General features: G+C 34.2%; 1 pseudogene across 1 annotated transcript; it reads left to right on the top strand.

Annotated features, from left to right (window-relative positions):
- Positions 1 to 1,521: 1,521 nt before the first annotated feature.
- LOC148629180 (uncharacterized) lies at positions 1,522 to 21,329 on the top strand (annotated as a pseudogene). Its single transcript, XR_015915267.1, has 3 exons — positions 1,522 to 1,779; positions 15,458 to 15,529; positions 17,050 to 21,329. The product of XR_015915267.1 is annotated as an uncharacterized LOC148629180 (transcript).
- The last annotated feature ends 1,526 nt before the right edge of the window (positions 21,330 to 22,855 follow it).

Raw genomic sequence — 22,855 nt, 5'->3', positions numbered from 1 at the left:
ATCTAGGTTCTAATATTTCGCAGAAAATTGTTTATGTCATTTTTGCATATAAAAAAGAAGCGGTATGTTCCATTTCATTTCTATGAATACTGGAAAAACGGACAGGACACTGTGTAAGGAAAATTGTAGCTCGTTAAATGGATACTATGTCACATAGTATGGCATAATAATATAAGATATATGTCATTCCTCCTTGTAGTAGTTGAGATCGACCTAAGGACACTACATGCCAGTATTAAGTAAGATAAATATTCACTTAAATTGAGACTGGTGGCTGTCAGCATTGTGCAAGATATATGCCATCTCACATAGCTGCTGGTCTTGCTGCTAGGACAGACGATTTGGTATCAAAGAAGAAATTACCTCTGCATCCATTCTTTAAGAAGATTGTTACTTCATTTCCTTGTTATTGTAGTTTTGTGTTTCGTGTTTTGATGCATTTTATTACTTTATTAAGTTGATAATATTTATTTCAAAAGGGAAGACAGAAAATATAGGGGAACAAAAGTATGTTAACTGTTATATTATATATGTATCAAATTCTACCTGCAAATTTTACAAATTGCCATGAATAACTGGCAGATTTTAAAATAGTTATAACTCCGAAATTATGATAAGATAAGAAGAAAAGAGTCTTAATGAAGACTAAATGTGACTTAGGAATTCATATTATTAAATCCACAAAAAAGTTTTAATGATATTTAAATTTTATGAAATGTGTAAAATAAAACTTAAATGGAATAAAAGATCTAGCAACCTTTGAAACAGGATACTGAAATCATAATACACAATGCAAGTTTTTAAACCGAAAAACTGAACTCTAAATCACGATCTGTAGAAAACGACTCTACAAAAGCACTTGACCATAGAGGGTTAAATTCTGGCTTTTCAGACACACAAGGCTCCTACTAAATTTACCTCATGCAAATCGTTATAATCATAAATCGTTTGAAAAGGGTGTAATTGGTCATTTGCCTGTACCGTCTTATGATTTTTTTAAAATTCTTCCCCAAAAAGTGTTAAAAGGCAAAATCCATATTCATTTATATTTGGGGGGGGTAAAGTTAAGTCTAGTTTAATTACAATTAGGATTAATTTACAATCAGTTTATACACATATGCGTTAGTTATGAAACTGAAGTTCTCGCTACTAATTTTATTGTTCATTGTTCACCAAGAAAAAGGGGATTAATCTTGATAAACCGACTGGTTTTAGTGATTTTTTTCATAATTAGACAGTCATTATTTCAATCACTCTTCTCTACTAACAATGTTGACATACTTTTAATGACTATTTTTACCCAAATCGTTCCTTCACCATAAAGTGAGATGTTCTTATTTTAGCCCGAAATATACTCCTTTTCGTAAGGCGTCTTTGTATTTTGTCTAGCCTATGATGTGCGTCCATTAGACCGTAATGACTGAGGAGCCTTATGATATTCTTAACTATACTAATCCGAACATTTGTTCGAGTACACATAAACCGGTCTTTGAAATTTACAACATATTTCACTTCCGCTTTTTTGACAATTTTTTTAGAAACGGTTAAAATTATGAATATTCATCCTTGGTTTAAGTAGGTGGATATTGGTATTTATCGATTTAGAACGATAAGGAAGTAAGGGATCAAAATAATACCTGTGTCTCAGGTTTTAAAAGGGGTATATTCGGAGTTCGTAAACCGAAAAAACGGGAGTTATATTTTTCTAAAATGTTTGTTGATGGTCATGATCGTCAGCGCTTTGTTTACATTCTACAACCTGTTTGAAGCTTAACTCAGGTAAATACTATTTAAGATTTTATATTTATTTAAGAAAAATAATAACAAAGTACATTTTGGTTTATATTCATCTGATTAGGGAAACATAGTTTGAACTTGACGTCATTTATCTGTACAAGTACAATTTAATTATTACTTCTCAAAAACAATTTTTTGTAGACCAGTCAGATTGTGACAATCAAGATTTTTATGTCATCTCTTTTCTTAAACACTACCAATCTTTTTTATCAAATCATTCTACAATTATTTCCTTTAATCTAATGCATCATCATTAGTGGACAGGTCATATGAATTGCCGGCGACCGGTGCAAGTAAAAGTAAAAAAAAGTTCAATGTGGAAAATGATTGAAAAAATTTCTTGCCCCATGGCAATCTTGATGAAAAAAAATACTGGTCCCATTGAAAATCTGATGCATTAACTACAGTTGAAATTTTTGTACATAATGTTCTGGATTTTATATGTAGAATGGGGTAACTGAAGTCTCATTTTTGTGCACATAGTATCATAATAACAGCAAATAAACACTGATCGTACTCAGTGGACAGGGTACAGGCAAAAATTTTAACATTTAGAAGCTGCTTTAGATCTGCGAGAACATTTGGCAAAAGTACAAGTTGGCATTGGATACCAGCCAAAAATAAATCACCTTTCTGATTTGCGTAAATATATTTAAATTGATTTTTCCTTTGAGGACAACCATATGAAATATACATTATAGAGATCAAATGATAATTATATTTTAGTTACTAAAGCATATTGTCTCCTTTTTTATTGACATACATACAATTTATGATGACATTTCTTCGACAATCTAATCGACGAAAAAGACTCTGCTTTGTAATATGAGTAAGGTGAAACCTTAGACGCTCCCGAAGAGACAGCTAATTTTGGTGAGCCCTGAATTATCATTTTCCAAAGTTTAAAATTTAGATGAAATAAATAGCATCAAATGCGTTAACATATGAAATCGAATTTTCTGTTAAATTGTGCTACCTAAAGTAAAAATGTAATTAGAAATAGCACTCATACTTTCAATACTTTCAATATATTGAATTGTGTTGCAAAGAAAATTAGAGTGAAGTTTATTTCAAGGTTTGCAGATCGAAGGTGTTTTACTCACATATCCAGGTTATGTTGACCCGATACCTTCGTTAAAATGAAACTTGACACCTCTTAAATATTCTTCCATTTGAATGTTTAGCTATAAAAGTTTTTCCAGGCATTCCATTAATGCCTATCCCAAATCAGAAGCACAATGGCCTATTTCATTTTGCTGGGTTATTTCTGATTTGACAGTTCGTACGACTTGAAATCTCCCTTCCGGTTAGAAATTATGAGTTCGGTAATTTTGTTTTTACCTCTATTTAAAATGTTCCACTTTGCTTGAAATCTGAAAACAGAGATTTTGGATCCATGGTTATGGTAGGTTATGCCATTTGAAATATTGTATCGCTTTTTTTTATATTCGAGAAAACGAATTGTAAAACTTATATCAAATATGTTTAAATCTCCTCATGAAAACCTGATTGTTATGTTTTGAATTACTGCCATTAAGGAAAAAAGTAGAAAATCAATATATTTTTCAATCAATATTAATAATTTTTTTTGTCTCAATCGTTCCTTAGATATTGTATTATGTACGAACTTGGTCGCCTGTGAACATCTATCGATAATATATGCCTGCTTAAATATTATTGTAACTTTCATATTTGTATTGCCCGACAGCGTGGCGGATTATTATTAAACTGTCACACTAGTTCCCATATTTTTATCAGATAAATGAACTCGTGTAGCCTGTAGATATACTTCAGGGTATTGCATAATCATCTTTAAAATTATAATCTCTCAAATATTCTGACATTTTTTTTTTGTGTTTTAACGCTTTGCTTTATGAAGCATGTATATGAAGTGGTTGTTAAAAACAGTGGATGGTATTCAAATAAATTGTAAATAAGCAACATATTTCTACATGTGTAAAATTTGATAAGAGCTGATTTAAGAAAAAGAGGAAGAAGTTTAATAGAAAAACCAATAATGTTCTTTCATCATTGTTTAGGCTCAACTCAGCAGAGAGTTGGAATAACATACTAAGGAATGGAAACAAGATGTTTGTTAAGCTTATGTGCATGGTCCATAATTTAATGACAGCATATGCACTTATACAAATATGGTTCAAAGAGAATATAACGTAAAGTATACCATTTCATGCTGCAGGTGTAGCTACAGAAAATTGCCATATTTTAAGAACGTGATAAAAATTCTGTTATAAAATCTATCTATCTAACATGCGTATGCTGATGTATGTAATATCACCAGTGTTTAAGAGCATTAAAGAGGACAAAGTATTCTTGAAAGTAATTTGTAGGAATTAATCTATGAACTTAGAATCACTGAGTGGGACAGGAAGTGACCTGCAGAAAAGTCGTCTCAAGTTACTAGGAATTATGGAATCACTGGACTAAAGATTTATGACATATTCATCGAGGACTCTAATCGAAAAAAAGAATTGAAAAAAAAGATGAAGCGGTTGACATTATTAATAAGTTAAGCCTTAGAAATGGCATGTAAAATAGGTTAAGACTCAGAAATGACAGTAGCCCTGCAAACATCTGTATGACTGATTCAATTTTGGAATAATTCTGTCTGCAGATCTTGCAGCGGTTTTTTTTCTATTCATTTCCATAATTATTCTAGTTATTCTTCTTTAGTATCCTCTATAGTATATATATATATAAGTCCTCATTACTTGTTTTTTTTATTGGAACTAAAATTTCTAGCTCTGAATTTTCTCCTATGTGCAATAAATTCTCTCAGCTTTGTCCAGCTCTACTACACTGTTTCTCCCTATCTTCATACCCCCTTATTCTTCTTTTAATACATGTCTTTTTTCCACTTCTTTAGATGGATAGTATGTATCTTATGATTAAGCATGTGTCCGACAACTTAATTTTTGTGTTCAGGTACTTAAAATAAAAACATTTATCTTTTCCTTAAATATTCAGTATCCTTAGAATGTTTTCTCAAACTTGTCTTCTATGGTTCTGAGTTCTGAGTCATTTGAGAAGGAGTTGGGGAGGGCTATTTTATTTACTCATCATGTGTACCATTCCTGGCGTAGTCTTCCTTCAATAATTTTAAGTGTCTCCCTGAATCTCAGTTTTGTTCTTAGTATTTATGGAAACAAGCATCTTTATTAAAATCCCAAAATCATGCAAACTAAAAGTAAAATATCAAGCCGGTACTTCTCTTAAACATAAACAAATGAGTTCCTTTACCTGATCCGCGAAATCCTCCAAAATTAAATTCAGATTTAGTTGGTAACCTGTGTTTATCTCTGTAGTATTCGCCAAAAAAGGGGTGTTCCAATCTAGGCTATTTACGTAATACACAAACGATGCTCTCTTCCTGCGGTAAGTTGTATCAACAAATTTCTTTTCTGCACTATACAGCCCTTCAAATTAAGGATCAACATGTTCATATGTAAATCAATTTAGAAAAATACTCCTACATTTGCTCAGGTGAAAAGGTAAATTTGCATTTAGTTCGGCCCAAATGCAAGATCATTAAATGGAAAGAATCCTAATAAAGATTTCAATTCTTTGACTTATCGATGCATATAAAGCAATTAAATAAATTTTAGTGCCAAAAAAATGTGCGTAACAAAATTCGACTGAAATATAAGATGTAGTTATCTTTAAAACAGCAACTAGAAACCATAAAATATACATATGTAATTTTTAAATTCGAAATTAAGCCCTTTAACGGTTTCCTCTATGAACCACTAAGAGAGAATTATTGATTAGAACAGGGAATTGAAGTAGGTATCGACATGTTTATGCTAACAGTCTTAAGAGTGAAAAGCGAAAGTAGTGTAACTGAGAAAAAAACATACCTTGTTCTTTTTTATCGTGCTGCCAAAGTTCCGCTTAGTGGACAGTTAAATAAGGCAGTAACTCCCTGGAGAGTCATGCTGTAAATCATCCCCCAAGTTCCGGTTTCATTAACTATCATAAGAAAACAGTCTATTAACGGCGGAAAGGACGTACATTTTATCACCTAAAATATGATAATTGTGTTTCTTTTTTTGCCTGTCAAATTAACGATAAACAATAAATGGAAAATATTATATAAATATCAAGGAAGGACATATGAAAGTAAATACTCAGGTAATCAGATATTTTATTCTTGTTAAGACCAAATAAAATTAATTGATTTGTACATCCCCACTCCTATTTTTTTTAAAATGGACGGGAATTTCAAAATCAGGAATTTTTTGTCAGTTTCTTGTTTTTAGGCACTATAATAAACACATCTTTCAATTCTTGGAGACCAAAATAATGTTTCTTCTCTGAAACTGATGTGACTATGGATTTAGAACATGCCTATACACCAAAAAGATAAAATTAGCCAGCAAATATCTGGTAAGGAGTAAAAAATAAAAGATAAAATCCTGCAAATCATCCAATATATTTGGTGAGGGTTGGATGAAATTTACTTGGTCTAAATAAGACATGGCTTTGTCTGTAGCCAGGAATTGATGAGGAGCTGTTTCTTTTTTCTAAGCCATAACAGAGCACGAGAAAGTATGGGACTCGTGCAGGCCGAAAGGTTTCCCCTACGATGGCACACGAAAGTCTGGGAATTGTGCAGGGAAGCAGCCCACCTCACAATCAATTATGCATGGCCAATCTACAGTGATCACCTTGTATACATTGTCCATTTAGCACCCTAAACTATATCAATTAGGCAAGAAGCAATCTATGAGTAAATTCATGACTGTATATTACATCTAATTAAAATTCTTGCACACTTATACAGCAAATAAGGGATGTCAGGGACAACCTTGGCTTATTTATTGTATGTTTTTGAAGGATGGTGAAAGTGTTAAATTGTGAATGACTTGGCATTTGGTGTTTTTGTAGAGTCCTAGGATAGTCTTTACTATTTGAGAGGGATTCCACAGTGTCTTAGTACCTTTCATAGTGCATTTCTGTTAACTATACTAAGGCCTTCTTTAAGTCCACAAATTTTATGTAGAAGGGTGATTGCCATTCTATTTACTCCTCGATGATGACCCGTAACATGGCAATATGGTCAATACATGATCGACCGCATCAGAATCTTGAGAGAAGCTGAATTCCTCTCCAGTTTTTTGCAGTTGCTCAAGTCGCCTGTCTTTGGAAGCTTAATAATGTAACTTAAACTCCACTCCTCAGGGATTTCCACTGTTTCCCAGATGTTTTCAAACACCTCATGCAAGGTGCTGTAGGTCCCTGTGCAGGTCCGAGTGTCAAAAGAATAGGCCCGCAGAAGCGCTAAGCTTGTAAACGGCAACTAAATAGTGCTCAGAACCCTGGAGGGGGAAGGGCTAGGGCGCTCTGCCCTTAGAGCAACTGGGTTGTGTCTCAGGTAGTGGGATGGGGTAGACCTGACATTTTAGGGTTGTTCGGCCATAATATGGAAACCCTGACCGCAAAAACCATAGTGGAGCAACGTATTGGGAAAGATGCCACATTCCTCGCTCGTTAGAGTACCCATCTGTGGTATTCTACCGGAGTAGGAATTATTAGGCTCTGCCGCAAAAGGTTTAATTGTCCGACCCTACCCACCTCTCCGAATTTCGAGTGGCAATCAACATTTGTCGACCGAATTATCCCATTCCATTTTTCATTTCATCATCATTTCATGGATATAGGTGAAATATTGTTGCTCGGGCGTTAAACCCCAACAATCAATCAATTAATCAATCAATCGAAATGTGATATATTTTTTTGTGGTTGATCTTCAAGACCTCAGGTGGAAATTTGGTTCGGTCCTGGGGCTTTTCCAGTCCTTATTCGTAGGGCTTTTTTGATTTCATCCTACGTGATTGGGCTAGTATCAACATCAAGGTCTTCTCCAGGAGGTAGATCAGGACCATCTGATATATCTTCTCCATTTAAAAGTGGTCGATCTAGGTTTTTTATCACATTGCCATCCTTGTCTTTCACTGATTTGGATATGTTGGTCTTCCTACCTGCCTGTTGACATGTGATGTTGTACGCAGTTTTTGTGTCATTTCTGTCCATTGCATTCTTTGCTTTTGAAGCGAGCTCGTTGATGTAGGTTCTTTTATCCTGTCTGGTTTTTTCTCCTTACACAGCAAAAGTGTAAAGACCATATTTTTGAATAAATCGAGATCTTTCAAAATTCAGATTTAAAGACTGAAATTCCGATATTTCTGATCTTAAATGTATTATGCAGGGCAAGCGGATATAAATTTGTATTAAATAACTTTTCTGTTTCTTCAAATTTGATAAATTATGAGAGTTCGTGCTACCAAATCGTGAATACAAATAATGTGTTAACCCTTGTCGTGCTGAGTATTTCTGAAAGAAATTCTGGATTTCGATATTTTGCAAACCTATGCAAATTATATTCTATAAGTTGCATAATGGTACTGATGCTGATTGTTATATATAAATTAAAAACGGTTGGACCAACTCGGTAAAACGGGTCTGTCACTCGAAAATGGTCATTTTTGTCCAATTCTAGCCATTTTTGCTACATGTGGGGTTCAACAGGAGCAAAATAGGTACCAAAGCACATTCTACAATCTGTACCCCGTGAAGGTCACTGATACCAAATAAAGTTCGTTACACTTACGAGTTGGGGGTAAGGAGTCCCTTGAAGGGTCACTCGTGTGAAAAAGTGAGGATTTTTTTGCCAATGTTTGCCCTCTGTTTGGCCTAAAACCGGAAATGGTCAATACAAGGGGTTGACATAGAAATTGTGGTTACAGACATAAGTCTTAATTAGATCCCAGAAAAAATAGAGCACTACAGATTAATTCTGCCCAGGCGAGGTACCGAGAAATGAACCCTACTCCCTAAAAAAATCTCGTTTTTCTCGGCAGCGGAAACTCAAGACCTCTTTTTTCAGTCTTTAAGTCATTATTTAACAAACTTATCAGATAGCCTCATTTTAAAGTGCAGTCACGTTTCCTGCAGATAGACACATATTGTGCTTTCCTAAACTAAGATTAACACTGCCAGAACCAATAAAGCGGAACCAGGGCCAATCCCGAACAGGTCCGGGCGCATCACGATAAGGGTTAAGTAATGTTCTAGATGTTGACTTTGAACTTAAACAAAATCTTACATAAATTGTGTTTGTTATGAAATTTTAATACGTCAACACGCAAAATTTTGTATTAATACCAGTGTAAACAGCCAAAAACTCCTCCTTATTTCGGTGGCTTATTAACTCTTGAATGAACGATGTCTACCTTATGGTATTTCATTATTTCGATCCACTTACATTTAGAAATAAACATAAAATTTTCAGTTATTTCTGATGTAAAGCGTATGTAGCTTCGATCGTCCTTATAAAAGAACATAGATAACACTTTCATCCAGAGTGTCTAAATCTTCTTGGTCCTGTTTCAAGCGTTATGTGGATTAAACTCAAAGCATCTGCATTTTCATGACTTCGTCATTGACGAAGACGTATATCGAGTTCATGATATCCTATCTTTTCAGGCCACCTAGATACTTTTGAGTTTGTTATTCAGCTCAATGGTGCATTGTGCGTCTTTAAGGAAAAAAATCCATATATACATAAGGATGAAATTTCTTCGAGGCTGTAGCAATGGCAAAAATACAAAAAGCAAATTGAGTTCGTTTTCGTAGACAAAAAAACATTTCGCGTTGTAACGGGAAAATTACGCGAAATAACGTGAAACTTTCGCTTAATAACGCGATACTTTCGCGTAATAAAGCGACATATTTTGTATTTATTATGAAAGAGTAATCAGGGGAACCAAGGTTATAGCGGTAATCAAAAGAATGTAATCCAGGGACAAAGACCAGACATGAAAAACAGACATACACAACAAAGAACATAAAGTAACTAAAATCATACATACAAAGTAACAAAAGTAAATGAGCAACTCGGACTCCACTGAAAACTGGGAGCATGGACCAGGTGCACCGGTAAGGTAAGCGTCCTCTGCTTTTCTAGAAACACCCGCCGAGTTGCTCATAAAAAGTCAAGTCCTGGGTAGACAAACGAGGAAAGGTAAACTATGACCCGTTGAATAAATCAGTTTTCATGGTGCTGATGGATACATCATAACGATCCACGAGTTCATGATGACGACCATAAAACTTTTGTAGTGATGACTTCAATCTTGTTACAACATAATCCTGTTCCAGAAGCCTATTTGTTAGACTTCTAGCGCGATACGAAAAGTCTCGGCAAGCTCTGGCATAACGTATGAGTTGTGATATGAAAACTCCATACGCAGGAGCCGAAGGAATGTTGCCACAGACGAAAGGAAAGTTGACAATTCTGAATGAAAAGTCATCACGTTTGTCGTAAAGTTTGGTCAATAGTTTTCCTTTACCATCGATTTCTAAGTGTAGGTCAAGATATGAGGCTGACTTCACAGTGTCTGTAGTATCCTTTATCTCAAGTAGATGCGATGTATCAAATCCCCGAAATTAGGATTTTTTAAAGATAATACGTTATCTATATAGCGGAAACTGGGATTGAAGGATCTAGCTAAACGATATTCTTTCTTTCTGATCAAATCAGCTATAAAGTCAGCCTCATAAGAGTGAAGGAATATGTCAGCAAGTAAAGGAGCACAATTTGTTCCCATTGGAATGCCGACGGTTTGTTGAAAAACACGTCCACCACACTGGACAAATATGTTGTCGATTAAAACACGCATTATGACCGAGGTTTTATATATTGTTTTCAAATGTCTATTATTCTGTTGAATTATACTTAGTACATATCCTTGAAAGTGGAAGCATTTTGAATCAATGATTAGCAGGAACTTATTTAGCTACCGTAATTTTTATATTAAAGCATCATGGTGATCGCTATATAATCATAGGGGCTAGGTAATTTGTATGCCCCTGCTTAAAAACAATATTCGCTAGCTATCACTTATCGGCATGAATAAAGCGAATGAAATACTTTTCTGTTGTCGTTAATATTTTAGGGGTCTTTCACACCACAGATGATTGTTACTCCTGTATTAAGTTTTTGTTTTGCTTTTTTTTGGTTGATGTTTTTTGGATTCTTTTCGTCCCATTTTCATTCTTGATATGAAAGTTTCATAAAGATTCACGATTTCATGATAATGACAAAAATTCTTTGGGGTGATTACTTTAGACTCGCGTAGGTTTCGCGTTACAACATGAAAAAATGTTTTAGTCTACGAAAATAAGCTCAATGGACTTTCGTACAAATAGCTATTTTTATGCAGTAAGAAAGTTAATGTTTGTGACGGACTTTGCTCATGTAAACACGGTAGAAGAAGAGGAAAGGAAAACTTTGACAAAGTGAATAAATAAGTTCTCATGATGAAGATGGATACATCATAAAGATCCATTATTTCATGATGATGACCAAAATTCTTTGGAGTGATTACTTTAGACTGGTGTCAACATATCCCGGTTCCATTAGCCTAATAGCAAGAAGTCTAGCAAGTTAGAAAAAGTCCGCTCTGGCATGACGTATGAGTTGTGATATGAACTCCATGCACAAGTTCTGGAGGGATAAAAGGAGACTTGACAATACGGATTGAGTCATCGCGTTTGTCGTATAATTTGGTCGTGAGTTTTCGTTTTCCATCAATCTCTAGGAGTAGGTCAAGATAGGTGGCCGACTTCATAGTGTTTGTTGTGTCTTTTTTTCTTAAGTTCTTTATGGTTGATGCGGTGTACAAAATCCCCGAATCTAAGATTGTTTAAAGACAACGCGTTATCTATATAATCTCTACCAAGTACTTGATGTGCTATCTTTATAGAGCAACAACGATGTATAATGCTTTTAGTCGGACTTCAACTGAGCATGGGAAATAGTTGTATAAAGATTTGAATAGTCTTGATACTATTATATTAAGATAATAATCTAGCATTGCGAGTTTCAGGAAGATTTTTCGAAGGATCCACTTTGATTTGATACCACTTCAGAAGTAACAAGAGTCGTTGTGAGATTGAAGACCCTCTTTGACAGCTATAAGTATTGAAGTTAATAATTTTGAAAGAGGGTTGGTGGTAAAATTTGCAGATTCAGCTATGAAGCTTTGTTTGAATGGATTCTTGTGGAGAATCAAAGAGACAAAATTCAACTTTTGAAAATGTGTTGTCTGTCAACGTCTAATGATTTAATCATTCTTTTTGCCCTTAAACTTTTCTGTCTTTAATGCAATTGTCATTTTCATTCTTTTCTCTGTTTTATATACGTTCCAATTATTTGTAGTAGACTAGACTATTCTATTTTTAACGACGCAGTCAAAACCCAAGCAAATTGCATTAATCTGGAGGAATCATGCTTGGTTAATTAACTACGTTTTTGTCTGCAATTCATTCCTTGTGCCTTAGATACAAACAAGAAAAAAATATCATTAGCTTTCGCTACTAAAGAGGAGTTTTGTTGTAGCAATACACAAATGTTAACAAATAATAACTATTTTCGAAAAAGTTTATTGCAATGAATGAAAAGTCATCACGTTGTCGTTAAAGTTCTCCTTTCCTATCGATCTCTAAGTGTAGATCAAGATATGAAGCTGACTTTAAAGTGTCTGTGGTGTCCTTTATCTCAAGTTTTTTGGGGTAGATGAGATGTATCAAATCCCCCCAAAACTAGGATTGTTTAACGATAATGCGTCATCTATATAGCGGAAACTGAAATTAAAAGATCTAGCTAAACGATGTTCTTTCTTTCGGATAAGATCAGCAATAAAGTCAGCCACATAGGAGGAAAGGAATAGGTCAACAAGTAGAGGAGAACACTTTGTTCCCATTGGAATGCCGACCATTTGTTGAAAAACGCGTCCACCACACAGGACAAATATGTTGTCGATAAATTCCAGCATTTTGAAAACATCTTCTGTATATATGAAATTATTTGTACAATGTATGAGGAATCTCTACCACGAACTATACATTTGTATCTAGAGGTACCATCTTTTTTTGGCTTTTTGGCGAAACAACGATGTATTATGCTTTTGAGTATGGGGAAAAGAAGCATACAGTGTAAAAAAATCATAGGTTTTAATGCTATTATATTCTAATAATAATATTAAATTGAGGGTCTCCAAAAGATTTTTCGATTTTTTGCAGGATCCACATTGAATTAATACCGCTACTGGAGTAACAAGTGTTGTGGTAAGACTGGAGACCCTCTTTGACAGCCGTGAGTATAGAAGTTAAAAGTTCTGAAGAGGTTTGGTTGTACATTTTGCAGCTATGTAACGTTGTTTGTATGGATTATTGTGGAGTTTAGAAATCCAGTACATGGACGGTAAATCACAATCTAAGTCTTCAACCACAAAAAAGAGCAAAGGGGCGATTTTTTTACTGTTGGGTACTTGATCGTCTGTTGCGTAATGCATGTGATGAGCTAAACTAACCATCGCTTATCAGACGTGGTCAGTTTCCTGTTTGTGTTTAGAGCTGAAGCCTGTCATGATACAACTTTGGAAATTGACAATACATTAATAGAAAAGGTTGCAGTGAATGCTATGAACAGTAGCTTATCTTTAGAATATATTTTATCTGGCAAAATCAAAGATCAAATATGTAATGATAATTATGTTAGTTTTTAATATGAACTGCCATGTTCTACGGACCCTGATAATGAGGACGAACTGATAAGGCTTTGAATGTTACAATGTCATCTACATCTAAGTCATAACAATTTAAGTACATCTTACAATGGCCGCAAGCTTTCGATATTTTTATGTCAATTAATCATACAAGTGAACTTGATTAAATACTAATATTAATCAAATATGGTGCAAACGTTTGTTTGTTTGTTTGTTGGGGTTTAACGTCCGAGCAGCAATATTTCAGCTATATTCAGGCAATGAACATGAAATTGATGATAAAATGAACATGAAATGAAAAAAAAAAGGATGGGTCACAAGGATAATAGGGTCGACAAATGTTGATTGCCACTGGAAAAAGGGGGGATGGGTAAGGTCGGGCAATTTAGCCTCCTGTGGCGGAGCGCAAAGGTTCCTACTCCTATCGAATACCACAGCAGGGTTCTTTAACGTGCGAGGAACGTGGCATCTTTCCCAACACGGTGCACCACTATGGTTTGCGGTCAGGTTTTCCGTATTATACCCTGACAACCCCAGCATATAACATGCCTGAGGTACTCCATTCCACCAACAGGGGCACACATCACAGTTGCTTTGTGGGCAGAGCGCCTAGCCCCCGGCTAGGTTTCTGAGCATTATTTAGTCGCCTTTTACGACAAGCTTAGCGCTGCTGCAGGCCTATTCTTTTAACACCCGGACCTGCACGGGGCCGATCTATGTCGAAACAGTTTGTATTTGTTGTTTCTAGGAGTAACGATGAAAACTTCAGAAAAGAATACAATTCTATGAATCAAAATAGGGGTAAAATGAATGATGAACTTTTGCGTTCAGCCTTTTATGAACACTTCAGCTCAAGATCAGTGCCTATGATTTCGAGTAGTGTAAGAGATATTAATCCCACCCCCTGGTAAAAAAAAAAACAGCCTTTTTTAGTAATAAGTCCAGAAGCTAAGTGATTTGTTTTATTCATAAACTAACTTTTCTCCATGACCTGACCTAGTCAGTTCAACATCAATGCACAGAAAATTTGATAAAATATGCTAACACCTTACATTCTATTACAAAGAAAATTTTACATAAGTTAATACATTGCACCACGATTGAAGCTATGTTGACTTTTTGACTTTGCTTTTTGTCTTTTTTATTTTTCTTTGTTTGTTTTTGTTTTTGTTTTTTGTTTTTTTTTTAAATATCAATTAAGATTGACGCTTGTCAGACAAAGCTGTTACATAGACATGATTTAAAATTAGACGTAGACAATACCATTAAGTCTCTCATTTTGAAAGCTTACCAACTTGGTAACCTTCAACCAAACCAATTCCGGTATCAGCAATGTGAGACTTTCTAAAAATTATCATAGAATACCGAGGGTCAACTTTTCTTTTTGCCATGCAGAACTCCAGTCAATATATTCCTTTTCTAGGTTGTCACTACAATCAATCATTGATTTTATAGGTTTAGATTCGTCAGTTTATAAGAGCCATAGCTCTCAGGTTGGGGTTGCAACATCCGTAGCGGTCAGTGTTAAACCAATGCCTGTTATTTAGAGTATCAGATGCGTTCCGAAAATAAACCAATCGCATTAACATTTTTTTTAATCAATGAGAATGAAGACTCCTCCCTGCATCTCCAACATATTGCGTACTTGTTTTTTTTTTTTTTTTTTTTGGGGGGGGATAAATTGGTATTAGAATAGATGTAATGTTGCCTTGCGTACATTACACTAAAGAGGTCAAGAGGGGCTTTTTCTACCAATCTATATATATACCGCATACTTTTGTCACATAATGCATGTGTATTATTATTTTTTAAAGACGTCGACATGGCTTGCTGTTCTGAATTTCAGTTTTCTCTACCATTTTCATTTATATTTTGTTATCTGATCTCACATTTAATTACATGATATTTGTTAAATAAATTATTTTAATCGTAATAGCCTTATCTCTTATTTGAGCAAATGGAACTTCGTCTCCTTGTTGAATAATATAAATATGCTTAGTTTTGTGTTGTTCAGACATTTATAATGTTACCACAATAATCTTTTTTAATTGGATTATTTTTGTTTGTTACAGTTTACCTGTACTGATCATTGGACAACGGCGGATATTTCGAAATAGCCGGTGGATTTGCTGACCTAAGAAAAGGTATCATAAAGCGATCTGGTAGTAAATTATCTTTCTTGTATATTAATCAGTGATACTTCTTACGAATTCTAAAATGTTGTTTTAAAAGATAACTAAACTTTTCATATGATATTTGTTGCTTTTTTGTCCGGGTGCATATGGTTAGCTATACAAAAACAATTGCACATTAAAGGAGTTAAATTTACTTCATTAAAGACACAATTGAAAAAAGACATAAAGTTAGAAACATGTTAGTGCCTCTGGATGATCTGCAAGATCAAAATGTTTTTATTTTCAAAAAGGGGTGAGTCAAAATATACATCGATATAACGGACAGTCAAATGATATTTAGGCTCAATTGTCCCCTTTTCTTATATAGGCAACTCTAAAATCAAATAATGTTGATATCATTGTATTTGCTACCAGGGACTGTACAGTATTATCAATTATGCAAAAAAAAATAATAATAAATGCACGTACCAAGAATTAACATTTGATAATATTTTGATCTCGATTAATCTATGATAAGAAAGAAAGGAGCATATTTCGTCTATTTTAATAAAGTGTAAGTTGTATGTAAGCCCTGTCTTAAGAATAGACATGCGCATTTCGGTTGTAAAGCAATGTGTTCATGAACATGAGTCATATTTTTTGTTGTTTGTCGTTTTGTTTAGTTTTTGTTTTTGTTATATTTTTTTTATTTTTTGCTATCCTTCTCTCAGATTGGTCGTACACTAGTCCTGCAACCCAGAAATGTCCACAGATAGAGGTTTTCCAAATTTTATGCAAAACAAAATATAGGGTCCTTTGCATCTACAACTTCCGGTTCAGGGGTTTGGAATAGCATCATATTTCAATTATTTATTGTGCCTAAAATTAGCTCTGAAATTGCCCCTATTTATTCCATGTGTTGCACATGTTCTATAAATATATCATACAATTTACAGATTTTTGTCGTTGTGGATCTTTTGAAATTTTAGTTTTTTTTTAAAAGCAGGGTATATATTTTTTCAAAATCAACAACAACAAATATAGATATAAATAATTTCTCAACAGAATGATACTCAAGTACATTCATTTGACATAACACCAACAACCAATTGAAAAATAAAAACAACGCAATACAACAACTTGAAAATGTCATCTTTTTAAGATACTATTTCTGATGAGTATACATAACCAAAATAAATGTTGTAGAAGTGGCATGATCAAAGACGGAATAAGCAATATTCAGAGATTGCAAGAATTATATTACACTAAAATAGATGAACTCTTTTATTGAACAGGACACTAGAATTACAAGCCACGTATATAGTATGTCAGATTTTTCAAGGTGAATTGCTTAAGCCTTTTGAATATACGTACTACTTATTTGAAGTCCAGATTTTGAGGTTGTTCGTTCGGTTTTCCATCGTGTCTTATCTTTCCCTATTTGTAAATGAAATACTAGCAATTTATTCTATGAAAGGCTAGTTAAGATAACGTTAATTATATGGGAAATATTATACATTTGGTGGTAATCATTCTTATTTTTTTTCTAGGACATGGAAATAAAGACCATTGTTGATTTTCAAATAACAATAAGATCTTGTGCCGAGGTCAAAGTTTACCGAAGATTTCTTGACTATTTTCATCACTTGTTCGTGGCAGAGGCAAATGAATTTTTTTGCGAGATAATTCATTACAAACATAATGTAAAAGAGTATTTTAATGGTCGAGCACCTGGAAAGATATGTCAAGATTTTATTGTTTACAGTGAATATGACAAAGTAAAAAAAAAGATATTGGACTTTGGTAATGAAGTCATTATTATTGTGGACAGACCTGACTACCCTCAAACTGAATCCGATAAAAGGAATGCAATCGAGCGAGCGAGGTATAGAATAGGGGAATCTGAATACTCCTTTGGTGCTAACAACTGTGAAAGCTTTGTCAACTGGATCTTTACTGGGGAAAACAGATCACTTCAAACAGAGACATCAACTTGTAAAAGCATAGCGGCTGACGGTTTGGATTCAGTACTAAGTGGTGGAGTTCATAGATTATCTTGCAATGTCTTTAAGTCCTCTGGTGTGATGAACGCAATAGAAAATTCGTGTGAACCAGTTGTAAAAGCGGTTTCGACACAAGGAGCACATGATATTACAGTGATAGCATCTAATGAAGCAACTAAGACTGTTGTAGAAATTGTAGAAAAAGTCGATGTAACAGAAATTTGTACTGCAGCCGTTGTAACAGGTAAAACAGCGAGTGTCATTACAAATACTTCAAAAGATGCTTCTTTATCTGCTATGAAAAAAGCTGCCACTGAAAATGGAAAGTTAATAACAATGACAACAACTTGCAAAGATGTTGCGATGTCTACTACTAAAGAAACATCACGAAAGACAATAAAGACAATGACATTTGAATCAGGAAAAAGTTCGTTTAGAAGCTGCTCAGTGGATACCGTAACTGCAACAGCAAGACAAGCAACAAAACTTCAATGCAATGAAACGATAAAAACAACTGCTGTTGGAGTATCACAAAACATATCAAAAGGACATACTGCTGCCGGGTTAACAGATACATTATCAAAACCTGGCATGGCAAATACTTTAAAATCTTCAGCAAAGGAAATGGTAAATTCAGCAACAGTTGAAACAACGACAAAAACTATGAAAGTTGTTGCAATGACCACTTCCAAAAAAACAGCAACAAATGCAATTAAAACGGTTACAGCTGAGGCAGGAAAAAATACGTTAAGCAGTGGTAAAATCATCGTTTCTACTGGCGCAAGACAAGCCACAACTGCTACTTTAAAAGAAACATCCAAATCAACAGTAAAACAAACCGTAGCTGATGTAACAAAAACTCTTTCAAAGGATGGAATGGCTAATACCTTGAAATCTTCATCAAAGGAAATGGTAAATTCAGCAACAGGTGAAACAACAAGAAAAGCTATGAAAGTTGTTGCTTCTGACATTACGGAATCGGTCGTCAAAGATGGAACAATAAAGGCAATGGAAACAGCTGCTAAAGATGTTGCAGTGACCACTTCCAAAAAAACAGCAACAAATGCAATTAAAACGGTTACAGCTGAGGCAGGAAAAAATACGTTAAGCAGTGGTAAAAATATCGTTTCTACTGGCGCAAGACAAGCCACAACTGCTACTTTAAAAGAAACATCCAAATCAACAGTAAAACAAACCGTAGCTGATGTAACAAAAACTCTTTCAAAGGATGGAATGGCTAATACCTTGAAATCTTCAGCAAAGGAAATGGCAAATTCAGCAACAGTTGAAACAACAAGAAAAGCTATGAAAGTTGTTGCTTCTGACATTACGGAATCGGTCGTCAAAGATGGAACAATAAAGGCAATGGAAACAGCTGCTAAAGATGTTGCAGTGACCACTTCCAAAAAAACAGCAACAAATGCAATTAAAACGGTTACAGCTGAGGCAGGAAAAAATACGTTAAGCAGTGGTAAAAATATCGTTTCTACTGGCGCAAGACAAGCCACAACTGCTACTTTAAAAGAAACATCCAAATCAACAGTAAAACAAACCGTAGCTGATGTAACAAAAACTCTTTCAAAGGATGGAATGGCTAATACTTTGAAATCTTCAGCAAAGGAAATGGCAGATTCAGCAACAGGTGAAACAACAAGAAAAGCTATGAAAGTTGTTGCTTCTGACATTACGGAATCAGTGGTCACAGACGGTACAAAAAATGCTATCAAAGCATCTGCTAAAGATCTGGCTGTGTCAACCTCTAAAGAAACAAGTGCTACCGCGATTAAGACAGTTACAGCAGAGGCAGGACAAAACACGTTAAGAAGCGGTGCTGAAAATGTCGGTACTTTAGCAGCAAGACAAACCACGAGTGTAACATTAAAAGAAACAGCTAAATCAGCTGTAACCGAAACAGTTGTTGATGCAACAGAAACGCTATCAAGAGATGGCATGACAAACGCGATGAAATCTTCTGCAAAAGATGCAGCAACAGTTGTAGCTGAAGAAAACGGCTAAAACAACCGCCGCTAATTGTGCTGATGATATAATGGCAAGTTCGAGTAACGCTATTAATCCTAAAACGACAGAAACAGGAACGTCTGTAGTTAAAAAAGCAAACGCCGGGCAGATACAATGGCCAGGTGCATCACAAGTGGCATGGTCGTACGGTATTGAATCTTTTTTCTTAGCGAAACGTCTGTACGATATAAATAATGAATCAAATAGTTCTGATTCTATGAAAAAACGTCAGATGACACGAGAAGTTGGTTCATCTGTTATAAGTGCACCACTTGGAGTTTATTCATCGGCAGTAGGACAGGCAATCATACCCGTTCCTATTTTAGGAGGGATAATTGGAGGACTAGTTGGAAGCTATGTAGGAAATGTGGTTGGGTGAATTATTGGTGGGTCAATAGCAGATTCGATCGGATGGAATGATTAGAAAAGTTAAGAAACACGCGAAAAAGTATTCATCTATACCTTTTCATTATAATTATTGTCCTATTTAATTTAAAAGCACTTCTGCAAATCGTGATTCTTATTCATTGTTCCGTGATGTTTATTTCTTAAAATACTTACTTCTAAAATTCTTATTGATACTACTTAATCCTTTCAACTGTGGCAACATCCCTTCAGCGCTTGCGTATGGAGTTCATATAACTCATGTTATGCCAGAGCTTGTCGTAACTTCCCACACTTTTTGTATTGCGCTTGACTTCTTACAGTTAGGCTTGTGGAATATGATTATGTTGCTACAAGATTGAAGTCATCACTACTGAAGTTTTATGGTCGTCATCATGACCTCGTGGATCGTTACGTTGTATTCATCTGCAACATGAAAACTGATCTGTTCAACGTGTCATAGTTTTCCTTCCCTCTTTCGTCTACCCCGGACTTGACTTTTTATGAGCAACTCGGCGGACGTTTCTAGAAAAGCAGAGGACGCTTACTTTTACCGGTGAGCCCGGTCCTTGATCCCAGTTTTACTGGAGTCCGAGTTGCTTATTTACTTTTGTTATTTTGTAAGTTTTAATTTGGTTATTTTATGTTCTTTGTTTTCCATGTCTGGTCTTTGTCCTGGATTACATTCTTTTGATCTCCGCTAGAATCTTGGTCCCTTGATTACTCTTACTAATTTCCAAATTCTTATTAATTCATATTTATAACTTATTGTTTATGTTTAGTTCCACGAACTTCAATTCTTATTTCTAACGTATCTGTTTGTGAAGATGTCTTCCCTCTTTCAAAAAAGATAAAAAAAAAAAAATTAAAAAGACACAAATGTTTAATTTCTTCATTTGAAGAAAAAAGTGTTTCTTGCGGTGTACTAGTTTTTCCAATTTTCGAAGCGTTCAAGTCTTTACAAAAAGCAAAATATGGTGAAAATAAATTTTGAAGAGTTCCAAAATAAAATCAATACAGCTTTAAGTACCACATAAAAAGTCAACGGTACTTTATGGCAAAATTTGATAAATCATTTAATAGAAAAATTGAAAACTAAAATAAATCTTTGTTTGTGCTTATTTTCTTACGTCGATTGATTCTGTGAAGCTAAACATAAATGTTGTATCCGGCGTGTTGAATAAAATATATAATGGTGTGTTCGATTGATCGAACCGTATCGTCCTGATTTTAATGAAATACCTACGATGAAATGTAAAACAACCATTATTAAATCAATTTATGTCTTTGAGTTGTCCTTCTGTATTGATCCACCATTATTTTGGGCTTTTTTGTATTATTTTATTTGTTTCTGTGTGTGTGTAACAAAATTACGGATTATTGGAAAAATTAAGTGTTTCCCCGTCACGTAATGACGCAAAAAGGAAGAATGGCAAATTATTCAAAATGACCTAACTCGAAAAACAAATTTTGAATTTTAGAGAAAATTTAACTTAAACCGAATGATATGGTACTTTTAAACAAATGTACAATGTTTTAGAGATCCGTTCTCAATTTATCGTCTGGAAACCGTCTGGGAAAGGATGGACACGAGAATTTTCGGAGGAAATATCATAATACCTCGCCTCTTCGTGTGGCGGGGTATAAAAATTGAACTAATACAGCAAAGATGGTGTTGTATTGTATCTTTAAAATCACGTTACCATTGTAACCGAGGTATGTATTAACTGTTAAACGCTAACGTCATTTTCAACTGTTTTGTTGTCATATAAACAAGTTTTTTTAATATATTTGTAATATATTGACAATTTATTTTTATAGGTATAATGTCGCCACGAAATATCTGTAATAAAAGAGTAAAATTCATTGAAAAATTTCATTTTGGCAAAATGTGTTAAAGGTTAATTTAATACTCTTCTAAAAAATGTACCGAAATCTGTGTATTTTCAATTTTAAGTAGTACATCGTACCAATTGATAAGAAACAATGCAATGAGAATATTTTTTTTCATTTTCATTATATGTATTACTATTTTTGTTTATGATGAAAGAGAGTGAATGAAAAATTAACTTTTTTGGAACCCATCCTGGAGACATGTATTACCCTAACATGTGGGAGTGTGACTTTCTCTGTATACGGAATTTGGTTGTATTGTTATGACTTAGTTGTCAAACTATTCAAATCTGTTATATTTACAAATAAATTTTCGTTGACCGCCAGACATAAGAAAGTTTTAGAATACGATTGAAAAGTACTTAAGGCAACATACTAAACATAATAAAAATATATGTTTCATGTTATTATAGCATATAGACTTATCATAATAAAAAAAACAGAGTTTGAAATGTCAAGATTTCCATAGTTCATATAATAAAGTATGTGTATTTTGTCTGCACATATAGTGTTCTTGTCCTTAGATATTTGAAGCTGTTACACAGTCATAAATGAGTATCTTGGATTTGTCACTATATATAAACATCTATGCTGATTATTTGCTTTATTGAAAGTTTGTCTTTCAAGTTTTTTCTCTAATTTGTATCATTCCTAACATTGGTTGCTTTGTAATATGTTTTAATAAATACATACAAAAAAGTTTTCATTTTTTTTTTTTTTTTTTGTAGAACAATGTTTTGTTAACTTTTGTTTCTGTTTACCTTTCAAGTGTCATACATGGTTTGTTATTTTCCTATTCTAAATTTGCATCGTATTGACAGCGAAAATTTTGTATTCACTTTTTATTAAATAAATAACTGGTCTTTCCTGTAAGTATAAGACGGTACCAATGAAAGTACGTGGCTGTCCTGACTTATTGTGGCTATTGATATTTCTTTCCCCCACTACCAAAATGAAATGTACGAGTCAAAGAAGTCCTATAAACCATATTAATGAACATTGTATCTATGATGTTTGTTGTGTTCTTTATATAGAATCCATTGTTTATTCCACTAGG

Source organism: Perna viridis, chromosome 1 (genome assembly GCF_037379345.1).
Source record: "Perna viridis isolate PV_CMFRI_1.1 ecotype Kerala chromosome 1, ASM3737934v1, whole genome shotgun sequence".
NCBI classification, from domain to species: Eukaryota; Metazoa; Mollusca; class Bivalvia; order Mytilida; family Mytilidae; genus Perna; species Perna viridis.
The sequence above is the reverse complement of the archived record's forward strand: the minus strand, read 5'-3'. Positions and strand labels throughout refer to the sequence as shown.